General features: G+C 40.5%; 1 long non-coding RNA gene across 1 annotated transcript; it reads left to right on the plus strand.

The window, feature by feature from the left end:
• Positions 1-18,148: 18,148 nt before the first annotated feature.
• LOC119766560 lies at positions 18,149-18,767 on the plus strand. The gene is made up of 3 exons (XR_005276981.1): positions 18,149-18,459; positions 18,535-18,611; positions 18,679-18,767. It is a non-coding gene; the product is annotated as an uncharacterized LOC119766560 (long non-coding RNA).
• Positions 18,768-21,569: the final 2,802 nt, after the last annotated feature.

A 21,569-nucleotide genomic window follows, 5' to 3' on the forward strand; every position in this document is an offset into this window, starting at 1 on the left:
CTTTCATTTATTCATGAAATATTGTAGCTTTCGCTATTCAGTGATTTCAAATGTAGGAGGTCCTACATGTACAAAAGGAAAAGGGATACCTTAAAACTAACTTATAAACTATATAAAGAACGGATCAATGCAGCTGAAGACTGCAATGATTTTTGTCGAAATGCATCAATTATTTTATTGGACATAACATCCAAAGTGTCAACTTCGGCTAATTGATGAAGTTCACTGGTGCTGAACCAGGGAGGAAGTTTCAGAATCATTTTCAGAATTTTGTTCTGAATCCTCTGAAGTTTTTTCTTCCTGGTTAAGCAACAGCTTGTCCAGATCGGCACAGCATAAAGCATGGCAGGTCTGAAAATTTGTTTATAAATTAACAGTTTATTCTTGAGACAAAGTCTAGAATTCCTGTTTATAAGTGGATACAAACATTTAATATATTTGTTACATTTAACCTGGATACTTTCAATGTGATCCTTGTAAGTAAGGTTTTGTCAAAACCAAGTCCAAGATATTTCACTTGATCCTCCCACTTTAAATTTACCTCATTCATCTTTATAATGTGATGACTTTTGGTTTAAGAAAATCAGCCCTTGGTTTGTGAGGAAAATAATAAGTTGAGTTTTGCAGCATTTGGAGTAATTTTCCATTCTTTCAAATAAGAATTGAAAATATCCAAGCTTTTGTAATCTTCTTGCGATGACATGAAGGCTTCTGCCTTTGGCGGAGATGCTTGTGTCATCAGCAAAAAGTGATTTCTGACATCCTGGGGGCAAATCAGGCAAGTCAGAAGTAAAAATATTGTATAAAATTGGACCCAAAATGCTTCCTTGAGGGACGCCAGCACGTACAGGTAGTTGATCAGATTTGCTATTCTGATAACATACCTGCAGAGTACGATCCGTCAAATAATTTTGAATAATTTTCACGATATAAATCGGAAAATTAAACCTTTTCAATTTCGCAATCAAACCTTTATGCCAAACACTGTCAAATGCTTTTTCTATGTCTAGAAGAGCAGCGCCAGTAGAATAGCCCTCAGATTTGTTGCTTCGAATTAAATTTGAAACTCTCAACAACTGATGAGTAGTTGAATGCCCAAGGCGAAATCCAAACTGCTCATCAGCGAAAATTGAATTTTCATTAATGTGCGTCATCATTCTATTAAGAATTATTCTTTCGAATAATTTACTAATAGATGAAAGCAAACTAATGGGCCGATAGCTTGAGGCTTCAGCAGGATTTTTATCCGGTTTCAAAATCGGAATTACTTTGGCATTTTTCCAACTACTGGGAAAATATGCCAAATCAAAACATTTGTTGAAAATTTTTACCAAGCAACTTAAAGTTGCTTCTGGTAATTTTTTAATTAAAATGTAAAAAATGCCATCCTCACCAGGGGCTTTCATATTTTTAAATTTTTTGATAATAGATTTTATTTCATTCAGATCCGTATTAAAAACTTCATCTGATGAAAATTCTTGTTCAACAATATTCTGAAATTCTATTGAAATTTGATTTTCAATAGGACTCAAAACATTCAAGTTGAAATTATGAGCACTCTCAAACTGCTGAGCAAGTTTTTGAGCTTTTCCCCATTAGTTAATAGAATATTATCACCATCTTTTAAAGAAGGGATGGGTTTTGAGGTTTCTTAAGAACCTTTGAAAGTTTCCAAAAGGTTTGGAATAAGGTTTAATTTGTTCGACATCTCTTGCGAACTTTTCATTTCGCAGGAGAGTGAATCTGTGGTCAATAACCTTTTGCAAATCTTTTGAATTCGCTTCAGTGCAGGATCACGAGAACGTTGATACTGTCTTCGGCGAACATTTTTCAGACGAATCAGAAGCTGAAGATCGTCATCAATAATGGGAGAATCAAATTTGACTTGGACTTTAGGAATAGCAATATTCCTAGCATCCAAAATTGCATTAGTTAAAGATTCCAAGGCTGAATCAATATCAGCTTTGGTTTCTAAAACAAAATCATGATTTAAATTATTCTCAATATGATGCTGATACCTGTCCCAATTAGCTTTGTGGTAATTAAACACAGAACTATTGGGTCTGGTAACTGCTTCATGAGAAAGTGAAAAAGTTACTGGAAGATGATCAGAATCAAAATCAGCATGAGTCACTAAAGGACCACAATACTGACTTTGATTTGTCAACACCAAATCAATTGTTGATGGATTTCTAACAGAAGAAAAGCAAGTTGGCCCATTCGGGTATAAAACCGAATAAAGACCAGAAGTGCAATCTCTGAACAGAATTTTACCATTGGAATTTACTTTTGAATTATTCCAAGATTGGTGTTTGGCATTAAAATCACCGATGATCAAAAATCGAGATCTATGCCGAGTAAGTTTATTCAAATCCCCTTTGAAATAATTTTTATTTTCCCCAGTGCATTGGAATGGCAAATATGCAGCTGCAATCATAATTTTCCCAAAAGAAGTTGTAACCTTTTGTTACATGGTAGCTAAGTTTAATACCATATTAATCTTTAAAATCAAAAAATAAATAAAACAAATATCCCATCCATTTCCTTTCCCCAAGCTGGCATCATAATCCATCCTTTAAAATAAATAAATAAGTAAAACTGAATTGGCTCATAATATTCACCACTAACAGAATTTGATAATTCTGACAACCCCCCGTCCGATGCCAGCTAACGCTCCGACTCCCTTTTTCATGCCCGCCTTTTCCCAGGTCTGACATCTGTCAAACAGATGTTCGCCCTTGACTACGGACAGAAATCAAAAGGGAGAGGTAGAAAGCAGGGAGGAAGCTGAGCAACGAAAGTCCTCACACGAGGGTGGAAAAACTAATAAATAGCCGCGGAAAAACTGTTAGAGTCTCTTTTGGTAATCAGCCAACAAACTTCCAACAGTTTTCCCGCGACTATAACAAGTTCATACGTAGGTAATCAACCTGTTCGCGAAAGACGGCACGTGAAGCTACAGAACGTGTGCCAGCGTTCGCCGGGAAGCTCGTCCACGTTGGCTGAGAACACGGTCCAGTGTCCGTCGAGAGTGTGTTTCAACGTCCGTCAGAGGTGCATCGGTCAGCCGGAGGCCGGAAATACGGCAGTGACCAGCTCGGCAAGCTACCGACCGCACTGGTGAAGGCGCGGACCGTATCACGAGGTCAAGCCCCGTGTGGAGCCGGGGATTGTCTCCTCGCCAACCGGAAGTAAGCACAGACCGGGACCGGTACAACTCGGTTCGAGCCGGCGCTACCCTGCTGCAGCCGTTCAATACGACCATCTCAGAAGAAACGGGCCCACAAACTCGTCGCAGCATGCAGCATGGTCTGGTGAGCATGATGTTTCCTTCCTTCTTACCAAGCATGTCCCTTCCCTAAACTGTAAATATAATTAAAAAAAACCGCATAATTAAAGAAAATGCTTCCCTAAACTCAAACCTGGTGTGAAGTTTTCCCCCCTAAGAAATCTACCCTGAGTGAAAAAAAAGATATAGTTTCACTGGCGCCCAACGTAAAATTTTATTAGGAAAAGTGCCAAATTTAGAGCCAAATCTGGAACTTTTTCGTGGTTGCCGCGGGAGAGTTGAAAAGCCATTCGCCATTTCAATACAAAAGCGGTGAACACGTGGTGTTGAATATTGTACTATTAGAAGTGAGTTTCAATTTTTCATCTCAAGTGATGATCCATTCATTTAGTTAGTTATTTTCACAATTTACTATCAGTTTTCTAATTCAAATATTTTTCATAAAGATTATAGTGTGGGTTTGATTTATATTTAATTTGGTGAAAAAAATATAGATTATTTGGTGTAGTTTCTAATCAGTTTAAGGTGTGAATTAATATTAGTATTTAAAAAATGGCCGAAGAAGCCCAGCTTTCTTTGCAAGTAGCAGAACAATTAATTTACGAGTGGTATCATGATCTTAAAACAGACCAACTCCCAAATGATGAACTAAATTTCGAACTTGCGATTAGATCAATCCTCATAAGAGACGATCCTACTTTGGTGCGAAGGAAACGAGCAGTACGAGACCATTTGAAACACGAGAAGGAACATAATACCAAAATTGTTCCCCCGTCAGGACATAACCTGTATGATACAGATCATGAAAAATGTGACCATAAATTCAATGAAATTACAGAACTTATGAATAGCAGCACTGTTCCGCAGGTTCTCGCCCGTTGCAAAACTAGACTTTTGCACTTGGGGCACAGGATAGTAATTTTGTTGAAACACACGCACAAACCTTCACAGCAGATTTTGGCATTACAACAGCTTTTGTTGGATGTTGTAAGAACCTTAAAAATGCATTTTTATTCAGCAGACGCTGTATCTGAGTCAGAGTCAAATCCTCCCGGAATTGAGGAACTATTTGATGATCAAAACAACACTCCTCTCATCCCCGCTATGCCTAAACCCAAACCCCAACCAGCTCCTGCTCCAACTCAAGTCGTACACCTTTCTAGGGACGACATCGAGTGGATTCGTAGCTTAAATACTCGTTTATATGGCATTGAAAACAAAATGGAAAGTTTAAATCTAATTCAAGGATTACACACACGATTATCTGAAGTGGAAAATAAGATAGAAAATTTAAGCATTCAACAAGAAGTAAATACAAGCCATACAAACGAGCAACCAGCGCAAATATTTGCCAATCTTGGTATAAATTCAAACAATAACACAGCAACTTCTTCACAGAAGCATGGTAGTTTTAACCCTCAACCGTCAAATTTGTTCAGCAATTCAAATTTTAACAACCAAAATTATAATCATGCTTATAATCAACAAGGACACAGCACAGCATCCTCTACACAACAGCAATTCAATCCAAACCCTCAACCGTCAAATGTTTTCAGTAACCCCAATTCCAACAATCAAAACTATAATCCAGCATTTAACCAAAAACAATCCCATCAGAACAATATTCCACCATGGTTTAACCCTGTGCCAGACCCCACACCTAATTACAATCAGCAGTATTTTTATGGAAATTCTTTCAACAAGCAGCCAGACTGGAGCAATTCTAGCAATTGGCAAGGGCAATTCCCACCTTGGTTAGCACCTTACGGTACAAACCCATCAATGAATGCTAACGCTTTTCCTAATTATTTTAATCCATATTTCAAAAATACTCGCACACACTACCTGTTTCAAAATGGTCAATCACCAAGTATAATGGAGAAGACCAAGGCTTAACTCTGAATGAATTTTTAGAAATAGTTAAAGAGATGGCTTTAGCAGAGCATGTCTCGGAGAATGAACTTTTTGAGTCGGCTATTCACCTGTTTACAGGTTCTGCACTCAAGTGGTACATGACCATGCGGTCCTCCAGCAGGCTGACCAGCTGGCAACACTTAGTTTGGGAACTTAGGCAAACTTTCATGCACCCTGACTTAGATTCATTAATCAAAACAAAAATTTACCAAAGACGTCAAATAAGAAACGAATCGTTTCACGAATTTTATCACGAAATGGAGCGATTGTTCCGCACCATGGGTGAACAGATATCTGATTTAGAAAAGGTTCAGATACTAAAACAAAATATGCGTATTGATTATAAGAAACAGATTAATTTCCAGCCAATCACAACTATTGGTCAATTAACGGCTGCTGGTCAGAAGGTAGATGCTTTGACGTACCCAGCCTACAATAAAGTATTTGGTACCGAGAAATCTGTTAACATGGTCAGTTCGTCGGAACCGAAACCTAAACCTGTAAAAAAAGAATCGAACAAAACTTTGCCTTCATCACCGAAGAACCCTCCTCAACCAAATACATCCCGCAACAACTACAACAATAGCCCACATCCGGGTAGTAATAACAGAAATCAGGATTCATCTAACCAACCCTATCCTACTCGACCACAACAAAACGCTGCGGCCTCTGGACCTAGTTTAAGGGCACAGATAGGGCCAGTAAGTCAATTAGAAACAATGATTAACAATCATCGCCCTCCCGCTCAGAACCAGTGCTTTAACTGCGGAAATTTTGGGCACTTGATGCAATTTTGTCCACTTCCCAAATGTGTTCTTTGCGCAGTTTGTGGATTTAGAGGTTACCCCACAGATAATTGCCCTTTTGTATAAAAACGACTTGACAGCGAGCCAAAACCGCCGCCCGCTGATTTAGACATAGAATTGCGTGACACGATTGAAGTGTTTTTTGAAATTGCCCCGGAAAATACTTATAAAGATAATCAAGATATTTGCACCATTTCATATCCTTTACCAAATGATAACCGCCCGTATTCCTTAGTCAAAATTTATGATCTTACCGTCCAAGCTTTGCTGGACAGCGGTAGTAATTTAACCCTAATTAGTGGATCTATGTATAGTAAATTAAAATCTAATATAATATCTCCTTTAGAAACCCCTCTTGTTCTTAAAACCGCTAGTGGTGATCAATTGGACATTTTAGGTAAACTTTATTTGCCGTTTACTTTTAACGGATTGGTTAAAATAATTCCCACACTTGTGGTCCCTAATTTAGCTATTAAATGTATTTGCGGAATGGATTTTTGGGAAAAATTTAATATTCACCCAACTGTCAATCCCCGTGGTGTACAGGATAATGATCAACATGAATTTAATACATATTATATTGTTCCTTTTCCTGCGACCGGCGATCCGGAAGAAAACTTAAATTATAGTGCGTCTCCATCACAAGTTGCCTCTGATTTTGGAGACCAAACCCAACACTTGGCGGCTCCACCGATCGTTCTTACGTTGGAGGAACAAACAATCATAGATCAAATCAAAACACTTTTCATCCCTGCCGGGGAAGGTCCATTGTCATTGACACCCTTAGCCACCCACAAAATAGAAATTAAAGATGAATGGAAAAATAAAACTCCTGTACGCCAATTTCCTTACGTTATGTCTCCTAAAACTTTGGGACTGGTATCTACCGAGCTTCAACGTCTTTTAGACAATGATGTTATTGAACCAAGTAATTCCGACTGGTGTTTGAACTGTGTCCCAGTAATCAAACCAAATAAAATAAGATTGTGTTTAGACGCACGGAAAGTCAATGAACGCACGGTTCGCGACGCATACCCCCTTCCCCACCCTGGTCGAATTCTGGGCCAACTACCTAAGGCCAGATACCTTTCGACCATTGATTTATCGGAAGCCTTTTTACAAATTCCGTTGGAACCCGACTCTAGGAAATACACGGCTTTTAGCGTCCAAGGAAAGGGCCTATTTCAATATAAAAGAATGCCTTTTGGGCTCGTCAATAGTCCAGCCTCGCTGGCCCGATTAATGGACGGAGTGCTGGGTCGTGGATTGCTGGAACCCAACGTATTTGTCTACCTCGACGACATTGTCGTCGTGACGGAAGGGTTCCAGCAACACATTGAGCTCTTGAAGGAAATCGCACACCGACTAGCAGCGGCCAACCTAAGCATTAATCTTAAAAAGTCCCAATTTTGCGTTTCCGAAATCCCATTCTTGGGTTATTTGCTCACTTCCGAGGGTCTTCGCACAAATCCAGATAAAATTAGACCAATAGTGGAGTATGTACGACCCACCTCAGTTACAAAATTACGAAGATTTCTTGGAATGGCAAATTATTACCGGCGGTTTATACCGGATTTCAGTGGGATAACAGCTTCATTGACCGACCTTTTAAAAACAAAAACAAAATTCATCACTTGGAACGACGATGCTGAACTATCTTTTTGTGCGATTAAAGATCGTTTAATTAGCGCTCCAATTCTTGGAAGTCCAGATTTTGACTTGGAATTCACTATCCAAACAGACGCCAGCGATGTGGCCGTTGCTGGGGTTCTCACCCAACAACAGGCAGATGACGAAAAGGTTATTAGTTATTTTCCCATAAACTCACTCATGCCGAAAAGAATTACCACGCGGCTGAAAAAGAGGCTCTGGCAGCCCTGCGTGCCATCGAAGCCTTCCGTGGTTATATCGAAGGCTATCATTTCACCTTAATCACAGATTCATCCGCTTTGACCCATATATTGAACACCAAGTGGAAAGTTGGCTCACGCTGCAGTCGCTGGAGCTTGGACCTTCAACAATTTCCAATGACCGTGTTGCACAGAAAGGGGAAGGAAAATGTGGTCCCCGACGCGCTTTCGCGCAGCGTGGCCACACTCCTTTCTTCTTCCGGTTCAACTTGGCACTCGCAAATGTTGGAAAACGTCTTAGCTCAACCCGACGACTTTGTAGATTTCCGAGTGGAAAATGGGAAACTTTTCAAATTCGTCACCAGCAATAACGATCTCTACGATCACCGCTTCGAATGGAAATTAGTTCCGACAGAAGACCAAATTGAATTAATTTTACATAATAACCACGATGAGAATTTTCACACCAGAGTGGATAAAACTTTAACTAAAATTAAACAACGTTATTATTGGCCGAAAATGTCCCAGGACATTAAGGCTCACATTCAAAAATGCACAACGTGCAAGGAAATTAAAGCTTCTTTTGTGGCCACCACACCAGAAATGGGAAAAACCAGGCAGGCAACCCGTCCCTGGCAAATAATTTCAATTGACTTTGTGGGTCCCCTCCCACGCAGTAAAAAGGGAAACCAACACATGCTAGTTATAGTAGACTATTTTTCAAAGTGGGCTATGATTCATCCGGTGAGAAAGCTGGATAGCTCAACCGTTTGCCGGGTACTGAAGGAACAATGGTTCTACCGTAACTCCGTTCCAGAGGTCATTATCAGTGACAACGGCAGCACTTTCGTGTCAAAGGAATTTAAAAATCTCCTCGACACGTTCGAAATTAAACACTGGTTAAATTCAAGATACCATTCACAAGCTAACCCGGTTGAACGGGTAAATCGCACAATTAACACTGCCATACGTTCGTACGTTAAAGAGGACCAACGATGCTGGGATACAAAACTTTCAGAAATAGAATTAATGCTTAACACTACAGTCCATTCAGCGACAGGGTTTACGCCCTATTTCATAACTCACGGGCAGGAACTGTCCGAACGGGGCACCGATCACCTGTTGGACCGTCATAACGAAGCACTGACGGAAGCACAGAAAGAATCACGCCGAAGGGAAATGTTTAGCCGGATACACGATGTGGTTCACAGAAATTTGGCCAAGGCCAGCGACGAGTCACGAAACAAATATAACCTTAGAACTCGCCAGTTCGCGAAAGCATTTTCCGAGGGCCAGTTTGTCTACAGACGCAACATGAAACAGTCTAGTGCAGCTGACAACTACAACGCAAAATACGGTTCACAATATTTACCATGCAAAATTAAGAAAAAGATTGGAACTTCTTCATATGAGCTGGAAGATCTCGATGGGAAAAATCTTGGGGTCTGGCCCGCGGTCCATTTGAAGCCTGGATAGATAGTAAACAAAACACTTTCGGTGGGAAATTCACCACCCCTTTTCACATTTTATTCATCCTGCAAATTCGGCGTTTTTTTTCAATCTGCAACAAAGGACAGGTAGGAAAACTAAAATTGTTTAGCTGTATTTCACCTTATTTTCCTAGCGCTGCACTTTTCGTTCACGTCGGCTTGTTTTCATTTGCCAGCTGTTTTTTTGTCAGATTGACAACCGGGATGACGGAAGCTTATGCCCGCCTGGCTAGAAGTCCCAGGTGGCAAATTTGAAGTGATCGATGCTGATGGGATAAACGTACCAGTAGAGGACCAACTTAATTTGTAATTATAAAATGAAATAATGTAACTGTTTGCAAGTTTATTGAGTAAACTAATTGTACTTAACTTTAGGGCGCCCCAGAATAAAAAAAAAACATTTGAACAATTAGTAGGATATAATCAATTGAAACATAAGAATGATCGAATTTAGAATAAAAAAAAAACTATATATAATCCCTTATAAACACAAAAATCATAAATTCAAATAAAAAAACAAAACCTTTTCCGTAACCGAGCGTGAAGTAGGAGTCCCAGCAGGTGAATGTTTTAGTATTTGGATGAGAAGATCTGCCCTTAAGGGTTCAGCTAATCACTCGCCTAAATACGACGAAATATCAGCTGGCAGTGGGATCCGCTAATTATTATAATTAGTGATAATAAAGCTCGAACGTTGAAGACATCTCAATTTATCCCGTAACCGTAACGTGTCGAAGGCGTCCCAACAGATGAATTTTCTAGCATTAGTGGGAGAAGATCTGCCCTTACGAGTTCAGCTAATCACTCCCATGAATGCAACGAAAAGTCAGCTGATAGTGGGATCCGCTAGTCAAAGATTGTGGGAGACTAGTTAGAATAAGTCGCGGTTTTAAGTGAGTCTGTCTGATAATGGGTATTATTAATTAAAAATGTTATAAAATAATATTTGTTTATACTACAATCCACTGTTTGCTTATGTATGTGTCCAAAGGAGTCTCAGCAGTTGAATTTTTCAAGCTTTAGTAGGAGAAGATCTGCCCTTATGGGTTCAGCTAATCACTCCTTTTAAAGCAACGAAAAGTCATCTGGCAATGAGATCCGCTAGCTTATTGCTAGTTAGAATCTACACAAAAAGCTTAAATCTCTTGTATAAATTTAAAAAAAATATAATTATATATAATTTGGTTTTAACAACCAATCATACTGTGCGTGCCCAAAGGAGTCTCAGCAGTTGAAATTTTCCAGCCTTAGTGAGAGAAGATCTGCCTTAAGGGTCCAGCTAATCACTCCATCGAAAGCCACAAAAGGTCAACTGGCAATGAGATCCGCTAGTGTGCCGGCCCGGCACCTAGTTAGAATTAGCACATTGAATTTTAAATTATTGAATATATAATACACAATAGGAAAATCAAATTTGTAAATATTGCGAATAACAAAATATAAATATAATATAAATATACTTGAATGTACTGTAAAGATTTACTCGCACCCTTTTAAGATTCAAAACTTTGCGTGCCCTAAGGAGTCTCAGCAGTTGTATGATTCAAGCTTTAGTAGGAGAAGATCTGCCCTTACGGGTTCAGCTAATCACTCCTTCGAAAGCCACGAAAAATCATCTGGCAATGAGATCCGCTAGTACGTCATATTGGTAACTAGTTAGAATATGCATTGAATTTTTGAATCCTTTTTACATTTTTCACAAATAGCTACAAAAAAACTACTTCTTTTCCAAATTATTATAATTGAAATTCACTATCATAATCTAGTTTATTTAAACCAGAAATCGTTTGATTATAAAATTGAAGTAGATGTGAGGATTAACTTAATAGATCTGATGAACCCTGATCAAAAGATTCCCACTAAAAAAAAAAAAAAAAAAAAAAAAAAAAAAACCAAATTACAAAAAAAAAACAATTAAAAAAAAATACCTATTAGCATTTTTTTATTAGGGTAAGGGGAGAAATGTAACCTTTTGTTACATGGTAGCTAAGTTTAATACCATATTAATCTTTAAAATCAAAAAATAAATAAAACAAATATCCCATCCATTTCCTTTCCCCAAGCTGGCATCATAATCCATCCTTTAAAATAAATAAATAAGTAAAACTGAATTGGCTCATAATATTCACCACTAACAGAATTTGATAATTCTGACAACCCCCCGTCCGATGCCATCTAACGCTCCGACTCCCTTTTTCATGCCCGCCTTTGCCCAGGTCTGACATCTGTCAAACAGATGTTCGCCCTTGACTACGGACAGAAATCAAAAGGGAGAGGTAGAAAGCAGGGAGGAAGCTGAGCAACGAAAGTCCTCACACGAGGGTGGAAAAACTAATAAATAGCCGCGGAAAAACTGTTAGAGTCTCTTTTGGTAATCAGCCAACAAACTTCCAACAGTTTTCCCGCGACTATAACAAGTTCATACGTAGGTAATCAACCTGTTCGCGAAAGACGGCATGTGAAGCTACAGAACGTGTGCCAGCGTTCGCCGGGAAGCTCGTCCACGTTGGCTGAGAACACGGTCCAGTGTCCGTCGAGAGTGTGTTTCAACTTCCGTCAGAGGTGCATCGGTCAGCCGGAGGCCGGAAATACGGCAGTGACCAGCTCGGCAAGCTACCGACCGCACTGGTGAAGGCGCGGACCGTATCACGAGGTCAAGCCCCGTGTGGAGCCGGGGATTGTCTCCTCGCCAACCGGAAGTAAGCACAGACCGGGACCGGTACAACTCGGTTCGAGCCGGCGCTACCCTGCTGCAGCCGTTCAATACGACCATCTCAGAAGAAACGGGCCCACAAACTCGTCGCAGCATGCAGCATGGTCTGGTGAGCATGATGTTTCCTTCCTTCTTACCAAGCATGTCCCTTCCCTAAACTGTAAATATAATTAAAAAAAAACCGCATAATTAAAGAAAATGCTTCCCTAAACTCAAACCTGGTGTGAAGTTTTCCCCCCTAAGAAATCTACCCTGAGTGAAAAAAAAGATATAGTTTCAAAGTTTCAAGTTCAATGCCCAAACTTTCAATAACTTTTAACTTAAAGTCACGTAACGTGCTATAAGTCATACTACGGTGGATAACTATTGCAACTCCACCGCCATTTCGATTCATTCGGTTATTAGTTATAACTTTATAATCTGGATCACTTTTCAAATAAGTGCCAGTATTTAAAAATGTTTCGGTTATAACAGCAACATGCACGTTATGAACTCGTAAAAGTTGAAAAATTCATTTTCTTTCGCTTTTAAAGAGCGAGCATTAAAATTCATAATATTGATGGAATTACTTAGATCCATGATTAAACTTCAGGGTAAGAACAACATCATTCGCAAATTTTAATCCAATCTGGATTGCTTCCATCATGGATGTAGCATTACTCATTGTTTGAATCAAACCAAACAGTGAGTTTTGCAAAAAGTCATTTTTCAAACGTAACATCACCGAGATCAGAAGATCCCAAAGCGTTGCCAGCAGAAAAATTTTCAAATGAGATTTGAGGTACCTGCCCAATTTCAGAAAGATTGGTAGAGGATTTAAAATTCGTGGATGAACCCGAAACGACGTTAGCATAAGAAATGCCATTGTTGTTACCTAACTTTTCCACGGTAGGGGTATTTCTAGAATTGTTCGAGTGAGACAGCACGAACGTTTGATTTAAAGATGCAGGTACAACCTGACTTTGAGAAAATTTCGGTTTGGATTTCGGCTGATGCTTAGCACGAGAATCCAAAACCTTTTTCTGATGGGGCAATCCCAGAAATTTGATTTGTGATTTCCACCACAATTTGCACATTTAAATTGGGTGACTTCTTTCACGGGACAATTGTCCTTGTCGTGAGAAGAATCCCCGCAAACCATGCATTTTGGAACCATGGCGCAATGATCAGTACCGTGACCGAATGCCTGGCAACGCCGGCACTGGGTCAGATTCTGGCCATTACCGCCATGTTTCTTAAAATGCTCCCACTTTACCCGTACATGGAACAAAAACTGAACTTTGTCCAAAAGTTTCAAATTGTTGATTTCATTTCTGTTGAAATGAATCAGATAAAATTGTGAAGTCAAACCAAAGCGAGAAATATTCCCGTTTGATTTTTCTTCATTGGTATTACTTGGGATGGGGCAAAGCCAAGCAACACCTTAAGTTCGTTTTTGATCTCATCCACCGACAAGTCGTTGGAGAGACCTTTCAAGACCGCCTTGAATGGCCGAGCATTCTTGGTCTCATACGTGTAGAAATTGTGTTTGTGGTTTTTCAAATAACCAACAAAAGTTTGGTGATCTTGTAAAGATTCCGTCAACAAGCGACATTCTCCTCTTCGACCAAGCTGGAACGAAACCTTCAAATTGCAAGTTTCCTTGCAATTCTTCAGTTGCGTTCGAAAGCTGGCCAAATCGGAGACGGAAGTCACAACAATTGGCGGAGCCTTTACTCGTTTCTCGACGGCAGAAGGCTCAGTACGAGGAGAAGGTTCGTTTTCATCAGTTTCGGATAAAACACCGAAACTGTTTGTCAATGGTATTGGAGGATTGACCTCACATTCAGAATCAGAATCAGACCTCAGAAGAGGCTGTTTTCTTTTTCTGTTTCTGTTAGCTGGTTTAGCGTTCAAACGCTTCACCGACGTAACAACCAAATCTTCAGAAGATTTGCGTTTACCTTTGTTTTGACGCATTTTGCAAGCAAAGTTCTCTTAAAAAGATGGCTTCGTTTGTAAAATACAACAAAATTCCAGGTGGTGTTAGTCTTGAAAAGACTGTTTAGAATTTTGGAAAATAACTCAGGTAGTCTTTAAAAAGACTGTGAATTTTGTTTTGAAATAACTCTGAGCTTAGGTAGTAAAAAATACCGCAGCTCTAGTGTCCGTTCACCACGAAGGTTCGCAAGACACTGAAGGAGTTCACCTTGGTAAGTGCTTCTCCTTTCAAGCTTTTTTGTAAACGATTAATATTTTCCAGATCAGAAAATTTTCCATTTTGTGTAGTTTCATAAAACGTACGTTTGAATCTTTGACGGGTTTTGTACGACCCGTCAAAGTTGGGCAATTCCAAAAGTGATTGTCTTACCATAAAAGTATCTGTTGATGCACGATTGTCTATCTTAACTTCTTTCATTGTTTCGACTATCGCTTGAAAGGCTTTTACATGCAAATCTTGGGTTAGGTTGGCACCATTCTCGCTATCTGATTTTGGCTTCTTGTCAGTTTTAGCTTCTTGCAGAGATTGAATGGCCTTTTGCTGATTTTCTAAGTAATCTGCTATCGCTGCACATTTTATGCATAGCCAAGGGTCCTTCTTTTAGGAAGAGCTGATAGCTCAGTACACGTTACGTGGAACCAACGATCACATTCGTCACAACAAATCATGCAATTTACCTCATCCTTTTATCGCACATGCGACAATTTCCGTTTTTGTTAGCTTTGAACTTGTAATCCATCTTTTCTTTGATTACTTCTTCCCTTTATCAAACCAATATATTTGATAATCAGGTAGTAGTCCTTCCGATGATCCCTGCGATGTTGTTGTCCTTCTGGTTTCGAAGACTGTTGACCTTTGATGACTTCAATGTTTGATGCTGCTACCTTCGATGAACAATCCAGCTCGCACGCGATGAACAAGATTTTTCGCTGACAAGTTTCTGAGCTCACAGAACGACGACGACGAGTTTAGGTCTTCGTCTACTATTTCCAAGTTCGTTTCTCGGAATTCACGAACGATGAATTTCAGTCTTCACCATCTGGTTTCTGAGCTCACTTCTCAGGACGCACGAAACGACGAATTAGAGTTTTCGCCAACTGGTTTCCGAGCCTCTCTCAGAATGCAAAACGACGAATTTTAGTCTTCGCCAACTAGTTTCTGAGCCTTTTCAGAATACAAAACGACGAATTGGAGTCTTCGCCAACTGGTTTCCGAGCCTCCCTCAGAATGCAAAACGACGAATTGGAGTCTTCGCCAACTAGTTTCTGAGCCTTTTCAGAATACGAAACGACGAATGGAGTCTTCGCCAACTGGTTTCAGAAAAGGATGGCATACTAAAAATGAGTAGACCACGCCTTCTTTTAAGTTGACATAATGTAGTCCGAGCAGATGCCAGACATTCTTGGAAATCGATCGTACGATCTCGCCTGATTTCTTCGCACTTTCTACATCTTGTGCGCTGAAAACAATAGATTCTTTGTATCCTCACTTATGGTTTGCTGTGACGCCACTTGGTTTTGACCTTGATTTTAGAAATGTTGTGACTTCTCGCGACACTTGCGTTTCGTTTTGATCATCGATATTGAGCTGGACTGATTTCAAATATTTGTTATGCTCGCGCGGCGACACACATAAACCGCATTTTTAAACGTTAGCGCTAAAACGCATGATATCGAATCAAAATCAGCCACAACGTGTAGCCGAAAAGCTAAATCTCAAAAAAAAACTGTTCGCCAACAATTCGTCTTCACATCAAAATTACACCGCAATTCAATATACTTGTTCGTCAGAAATTTCTTGAATCACACAGTTAAAAATCTTGCTTGAAATTGCAAACTCATTACTAAACTAGGACAACTGTAGATACATCCTTTTTTCCTTCTTGTTACAAACTACAACTCATCTAGAAAGACATGCTATTTCGTCTCCAATATAGCTTGAACAATCCATCATCAATTCTCATTTTTGTTTCCATAGCCCATAACCAAACAATTACAATACATATTTCAATAAATCACGCAAAAAAACACAAGCAATCACCCATTAACAATTCTTTCGGCATGAAATTCTAGCATCATCGGACTAAAATAGATGAATGCACATCATCAGGGCAACTCGTCGACTCAACCTCCACTTGACAAAACAATTTCTCCGGCACGATGTCTAATCACCATCGGCTCGACATAGGTCAGGATTGCGAAACCTCACTACGACTTCCCGACCCAACCTTCACTGACTCGGATCCAACCTACTCAGCGAGCCAAAACATCAAATTAAATCAAAATGCTCGCTCAGCAGCACCACCTTGGCGCTCTCTATGGCGAGGTTCCTACTCGAGACTTAACGGGCCACAAACATGGCGTCTCTTCCAAAACTTTTGTGTCACGAAAAAAAAAACTTACCGGCTTCCAACTGCTCACCAAACCAACCATTCGGGGCACTCAACACATCGTAACACTATTTTCACTGTTACTTCGTTCACTTCTTGTGGGACCATCAAACAAACTTTTAGAAGAAATTCTTAAACTTTTCTTTTAATAATCCTTCCAACTGCGCCATTGTCGTAACTCAGGCCAGGTCTTTATTTATTCTTAAAAACTCGGAAGCGAACCTTCGGTTTGTTTCTGGTCCCACCACCCACCTCATAAAACACAACCGCTCGCTACAGCATTAAACGCCAGACTAAAGAACTGATTCCGAATAATCCAAATTCCGATCGCCGAAGGCCAGTCCCGACACAGTCGGTCCACAAGCGCACAAACACACACGCAACTCTCTCAAACCTCAACCACGCCGCGTGTGTTCATTCCGAATTCATCACGCCACATCCGCAACGATCGTAGTATTCGTTCGTTTCTGCTCTCTCTTTTTCCCTACCAACGTGCGCGTCGCGCACACTTCAATCCACCTCGTCGACGCGCTCCGACTTATACAGGCGCACACGCGGAGCAGGCTCATTACATTGCACACGCGGTTGCTCTCTCTTTGTGTGCATCTTCGTTGTCTAACGGAAATCAAGAAACATTTGAGTTTCAACTCTAACATTTCAAATGGTCACATTTGATTACTTTATAACATTTTGCGCTCTTTTGCGAATTCCTCAAATTCTATCATAATTGCCCGCTCTATCTGCGACAGTCTTGTCCCAGGAATCGGACAGGGCGTTGTTGCCTTCTAAAGTCAGACGCTTCTGCGGGATGTCGTAGTTGGCGTCGTCCCGGGTTAGCTTCCACAAGATCTGGGTCATGTCGTTCGAAAAGGACAGGACAATGTCCGTGTACTTGGAGTCGGTCGCGATCTGAGTGAGACAGCCGGAATGGCCAACCAACTGGCCGCAAGGCTGCATCTCGGTCAAGATCTCGGTCATTCTTGATTGAATACTTCACTTGAGCAAGTGTCAAAGTTAAATGTTTGCGCCGCCCAGTCACGGCGTTCTCGCAGGATTCTTACAGAAATCTTACAGAGCGAAAATATTCTTACTAGAACGCTGCCATAATCCTGCTAGATTTTATCAAGAATTCTTTGAGAATTCTAGCTCAAATGCAATATCCGGTTCTAGCAGGAGCCGGCGAAATCAACCGGGGTTTTATCCCTTATCCCCGAATCCCACTTTCCCGAATCCTATATCCCCGAAAATCATTTCCCGAAAATTCCACATCCCCGAAAATCCTTTCCCCGAAAGTGACACTTCCCCGAAAATCATTTTCCCAAAAATTCCACATCCCCGAAAATCATTTTCCCGAAAATTCCATATCCCCGAATGTCATTTACCTGAATGGCCATTTCACCGAACTGTCGTTTTCCCGAATTTACATATGCCCGAATGGTTACTTCACCAAAAAATCAATTTTCCCGAATGATAACCTTGATATAAACTAAATTGTTATTTTGAGATTTTTTTTATAAAAGTATGACGTTAATATTAAATTCTCCTACGTGTTTTTTAAGATTAAAACCGTAGAAGGCCATCCTTAAACTACGCGGACGCTTCAAGAGTGCGGGGTATTGAGATCATCCACGTTCCATAAAAAAGATTTTTTTTTGTAGCGGCGATTTTCAGCAAAGGACAATTTTCCAAAACGATATCTACGTGTGTGGACGGAAGCAACAGCATCGACGGTACAACATCGCGTGAGGGTCCCTCGTCAAACAGCAAACACATCTACACCACCGGGGTAGCTGAGCGAAGTCTACGTCGATCGGGCCGTCTAGCTAGTGCCAACCAGAAGAAGAGGAAGAATTAAGCGAAACCAGTAGGGATTGTACGCAGTGCGATTTGCAGAACGCCACCTTTTTGTTTAAAACGACTTAAACATAACAATTAGTAGTTTTAAAACATTGCGCTGAACGATACTCCGTGTACGACCGAAGCGAGTGGTTCTAGACCGTGGTCGCGAGAACCACACAGCTACTTCGGTAATTAACGACTCCCGCAACTTTAGGTTAGAATTCAGATGATTTGCTAATTTCCTATTTAATTTACATGTAAAGGTTCCGAGCAGAACCTGGCAAGTGTCCAAACGGCCAAGGAGGCCAAAAAGATCCCCAGAACACGCGTAAGCAATTAGGTATGATCAAATGTGAATTAGCTCCAAACATACCTCCTAACAATCTCTGTACGAACGATTACCGTAGGCTGGGCAAAACTGGTCGTCATCGAACATCGTTGTCGTGTTTAATGAGCAATCGGATTAGCATAGCATAGCATAGCATTGGTGTCTACCCGTAGCTGCTACTTCGTTATTGACCAGGACCCCCAAAAATTGCTCCGTGGACCACAGATGAAAAGTAGGAACCAATCATCACCCTTTCGCAATTTTCAAAGATCCCTATCATGCTGATCAATACCGACGCCGGCCACGACCAGTGGTAAGACACGGGGAAGTGGATGGGAATGTTAGTCCGATACTTGAGTGATGGGACCGCCAAATCGACTACGTCTCCGACAAAGTATCACATGAGTTTTGAGGGGTTAGTAAGATGGGTATGAGGTCAGGATTCACCGTGGTAGGTGATGCGACCATAAGCAATTTGTTTATCAGTTGCAATTTTATAGGTCTTAGGCAGCCGGCTGCTGTAAGACACACCATCAATGATTTAGAAATAGTTTTAATTCGAACGCGGCGCCAAATAATCATTCATTCCCCCGTCGGCGTGCCTTCCGAGCAACGACGCTGTGAGAAGGGCTTTTTCCTCCTTTTACTATTTAAGCAAAATATTAAATTGTATTTTCTGTGGTTTCCGATTAAATTATATCAAAATTTTATAGTGAGGTTTGCAATGATTTCATCGTGTTGCAGGATTTTATGACGAAATGTTCCGAAAACATTGATCTACGAGACCGACAAAATTGCGAGTAACTGAAAATTTTGTTTCGAGCAGTTATTAATAAAGTGACACAATCACGAATGGTACGTTTTTACGAATGGTACATTTTAAAGCCGAAGTCGTTATAAGTGGTTTTATCTTTTACGTTATATTTATAATTATCGGAAAATAAGATCAGAGTAAAAGGAGAACAAATCCGTAAAAACGACGCATGAACTCGAGTTAGACATTCTCGTTTAACGACCGGTATATTATTATTTACGCGACTTTAAGGAAGGAATGAAGAAAAAGAAGAGGGAAAGTGGTGAAAAATATGTAAAATATAAGATACATACAAAGATAAAATAAGCATAAGCATAATCTTAGGTGCCTTTTCTAGAAAGGCAACAAAAATCAAGCGCGACGCCTGCGACGTCCGGCAGAGAGCGCAAAACTAAATATTTCCCTCCACCACACTACCGCATGCAAACAAACACTGCCACCGAACTGATGATGGAATATTTTAAATTATTATCCCTCCACCACACCACCTCATGCACACAAACACGTCACAACGAGAATAGAATTATGCTAATAAAAAAACTAACTAATAAAAAAATAAAGAATATATTTCTGGAAATACTATTTGCACACCAAGGGTTACTTTGAAACATAAATCCCATACATCCTCACACATTCTCACAGCAAGCCGTATGCGCCGCAGCGCAATTACGGCTCGCATCTCTTTCCTCATGCACTCTCTCGAACATGCACTCACTCAAACTCATTCGTAGAATATTCAAGTACGACACACACACAACACACAAAGAACGCTCTCACCCGGGTCACAGCATGCCGTGAGTCGCGTTTCCTTTGCTCGATCGATCTCGCCTTCTCCTCTCCGGGCAACGGACGAGCGTTGAACCGTCGTCCAGCACCCCGTTACAGACGCTGAAGTCACAGGGCTGAAATAGCAGTCTCGCCTCCGCAAAACAAATGCAGCTGCCAACACAAGCACAGAAAGAGGGGAGCTGCCTCTCTTCATGCCCCCCTGCTTCCATCCGTCAAATATAAACCAAAACGAATTTTCGAAAACAGAACTTCTGCTTATCTGTGACTAAAACTGCCACACACCACCCACACACACACACGATCACCCGATGCTGTGCCATTTCTCAGCAGCACACCGCGATCATCTTATACGCCACTTGAGACGCGCTCTCATCTCATCCCTTGGGTTCGGTGACTCTCTCTCACCATTCTCCCGTCTCACATTTTCACTCTTTCACTACCGTTAACTCAAATAAATCGCTGTTCGGATCTCTCGCTCTCATTTCCTAAGCCCTCCCGTTTTCACTTCTAAAGCACACTTCTTCCGTTCAAATCTCCCCTCTCTAATTCTCTTTAGAGCCACTCTCCAACAATTTTCGCTCTTCCATTGCTCTCACGCTCGCCGTTCTTTTTTCGCTGGTCGCCATTTTGAACCATCGGGCTATTTTCACAAAACTACAAAATTTTATTTTCAATTTTGCACAATCATCACTGTGTTTTTCAAAACAACAATCAACACACTTCTCAGATCTTCTCTCACACAAAACCTAGGAAAGGCCAACATCCGGGTCATGATCGAAAGAACCGCCGCGGACCGTGCTGGATGTCGCCTTTATGATCCGTCAAGAAAACGGGTAAATTCACGAAAAAACAACATTTTCACAGCAAAAATCATCTCCTTACACGATTACACGTCTTAACACCAAAAACTTTTTACAACAAAATCTAAAAATACGCAAAAATTTAAAAAACCACGACGACCCGAGACCGAAGACGTCTGCTCTCGCCCGCAGCTCAACTCGCTCTCCGTTGTCGTGTTTAATGAGCAATCGGATTGAGGGAAAACTAATTTTTTTTTTTTTTTTTTTTTTTTATGGCCCACCACAATCCCCCACACCAAAAAGCTCATTATTCCAGAGCCCCCTGGTTATGGACGCAAACTAATTTCAGCTCGAATTCAAAATGATAATAAAGCAATGTAATAAAAAAAAATGAGCTGACTTTACTAGGATGTGCGGTAGTTTAACTACTATTAACTTTTAGGATGGTATCCCAGTGGAAGCTACTTCCTTTTAAGGGAACCACAACAATGTAATGATTTGTTAACGCTATTGACGGGTTAATAAAATTAAATGACGATTAGTTGAAAGTTTCGTTTAATTTTTGTT

Source organism: Culex quinquefasciatus, chromosome 1, assembly GCF_015732765.1.
Source record: "Culex quinquefasciatus strain JHB chromosome 1, VPISU_Cqui_1.0_pri_paternal, whole genome shotgun sequence".
Taxonomy (NCBI): domain Eukaryota; kingdom Metazoa; phylum Arthropoda; class Insecta; order Diptera; family Culicidae; genus Culex; species Culex quinquefasciatus.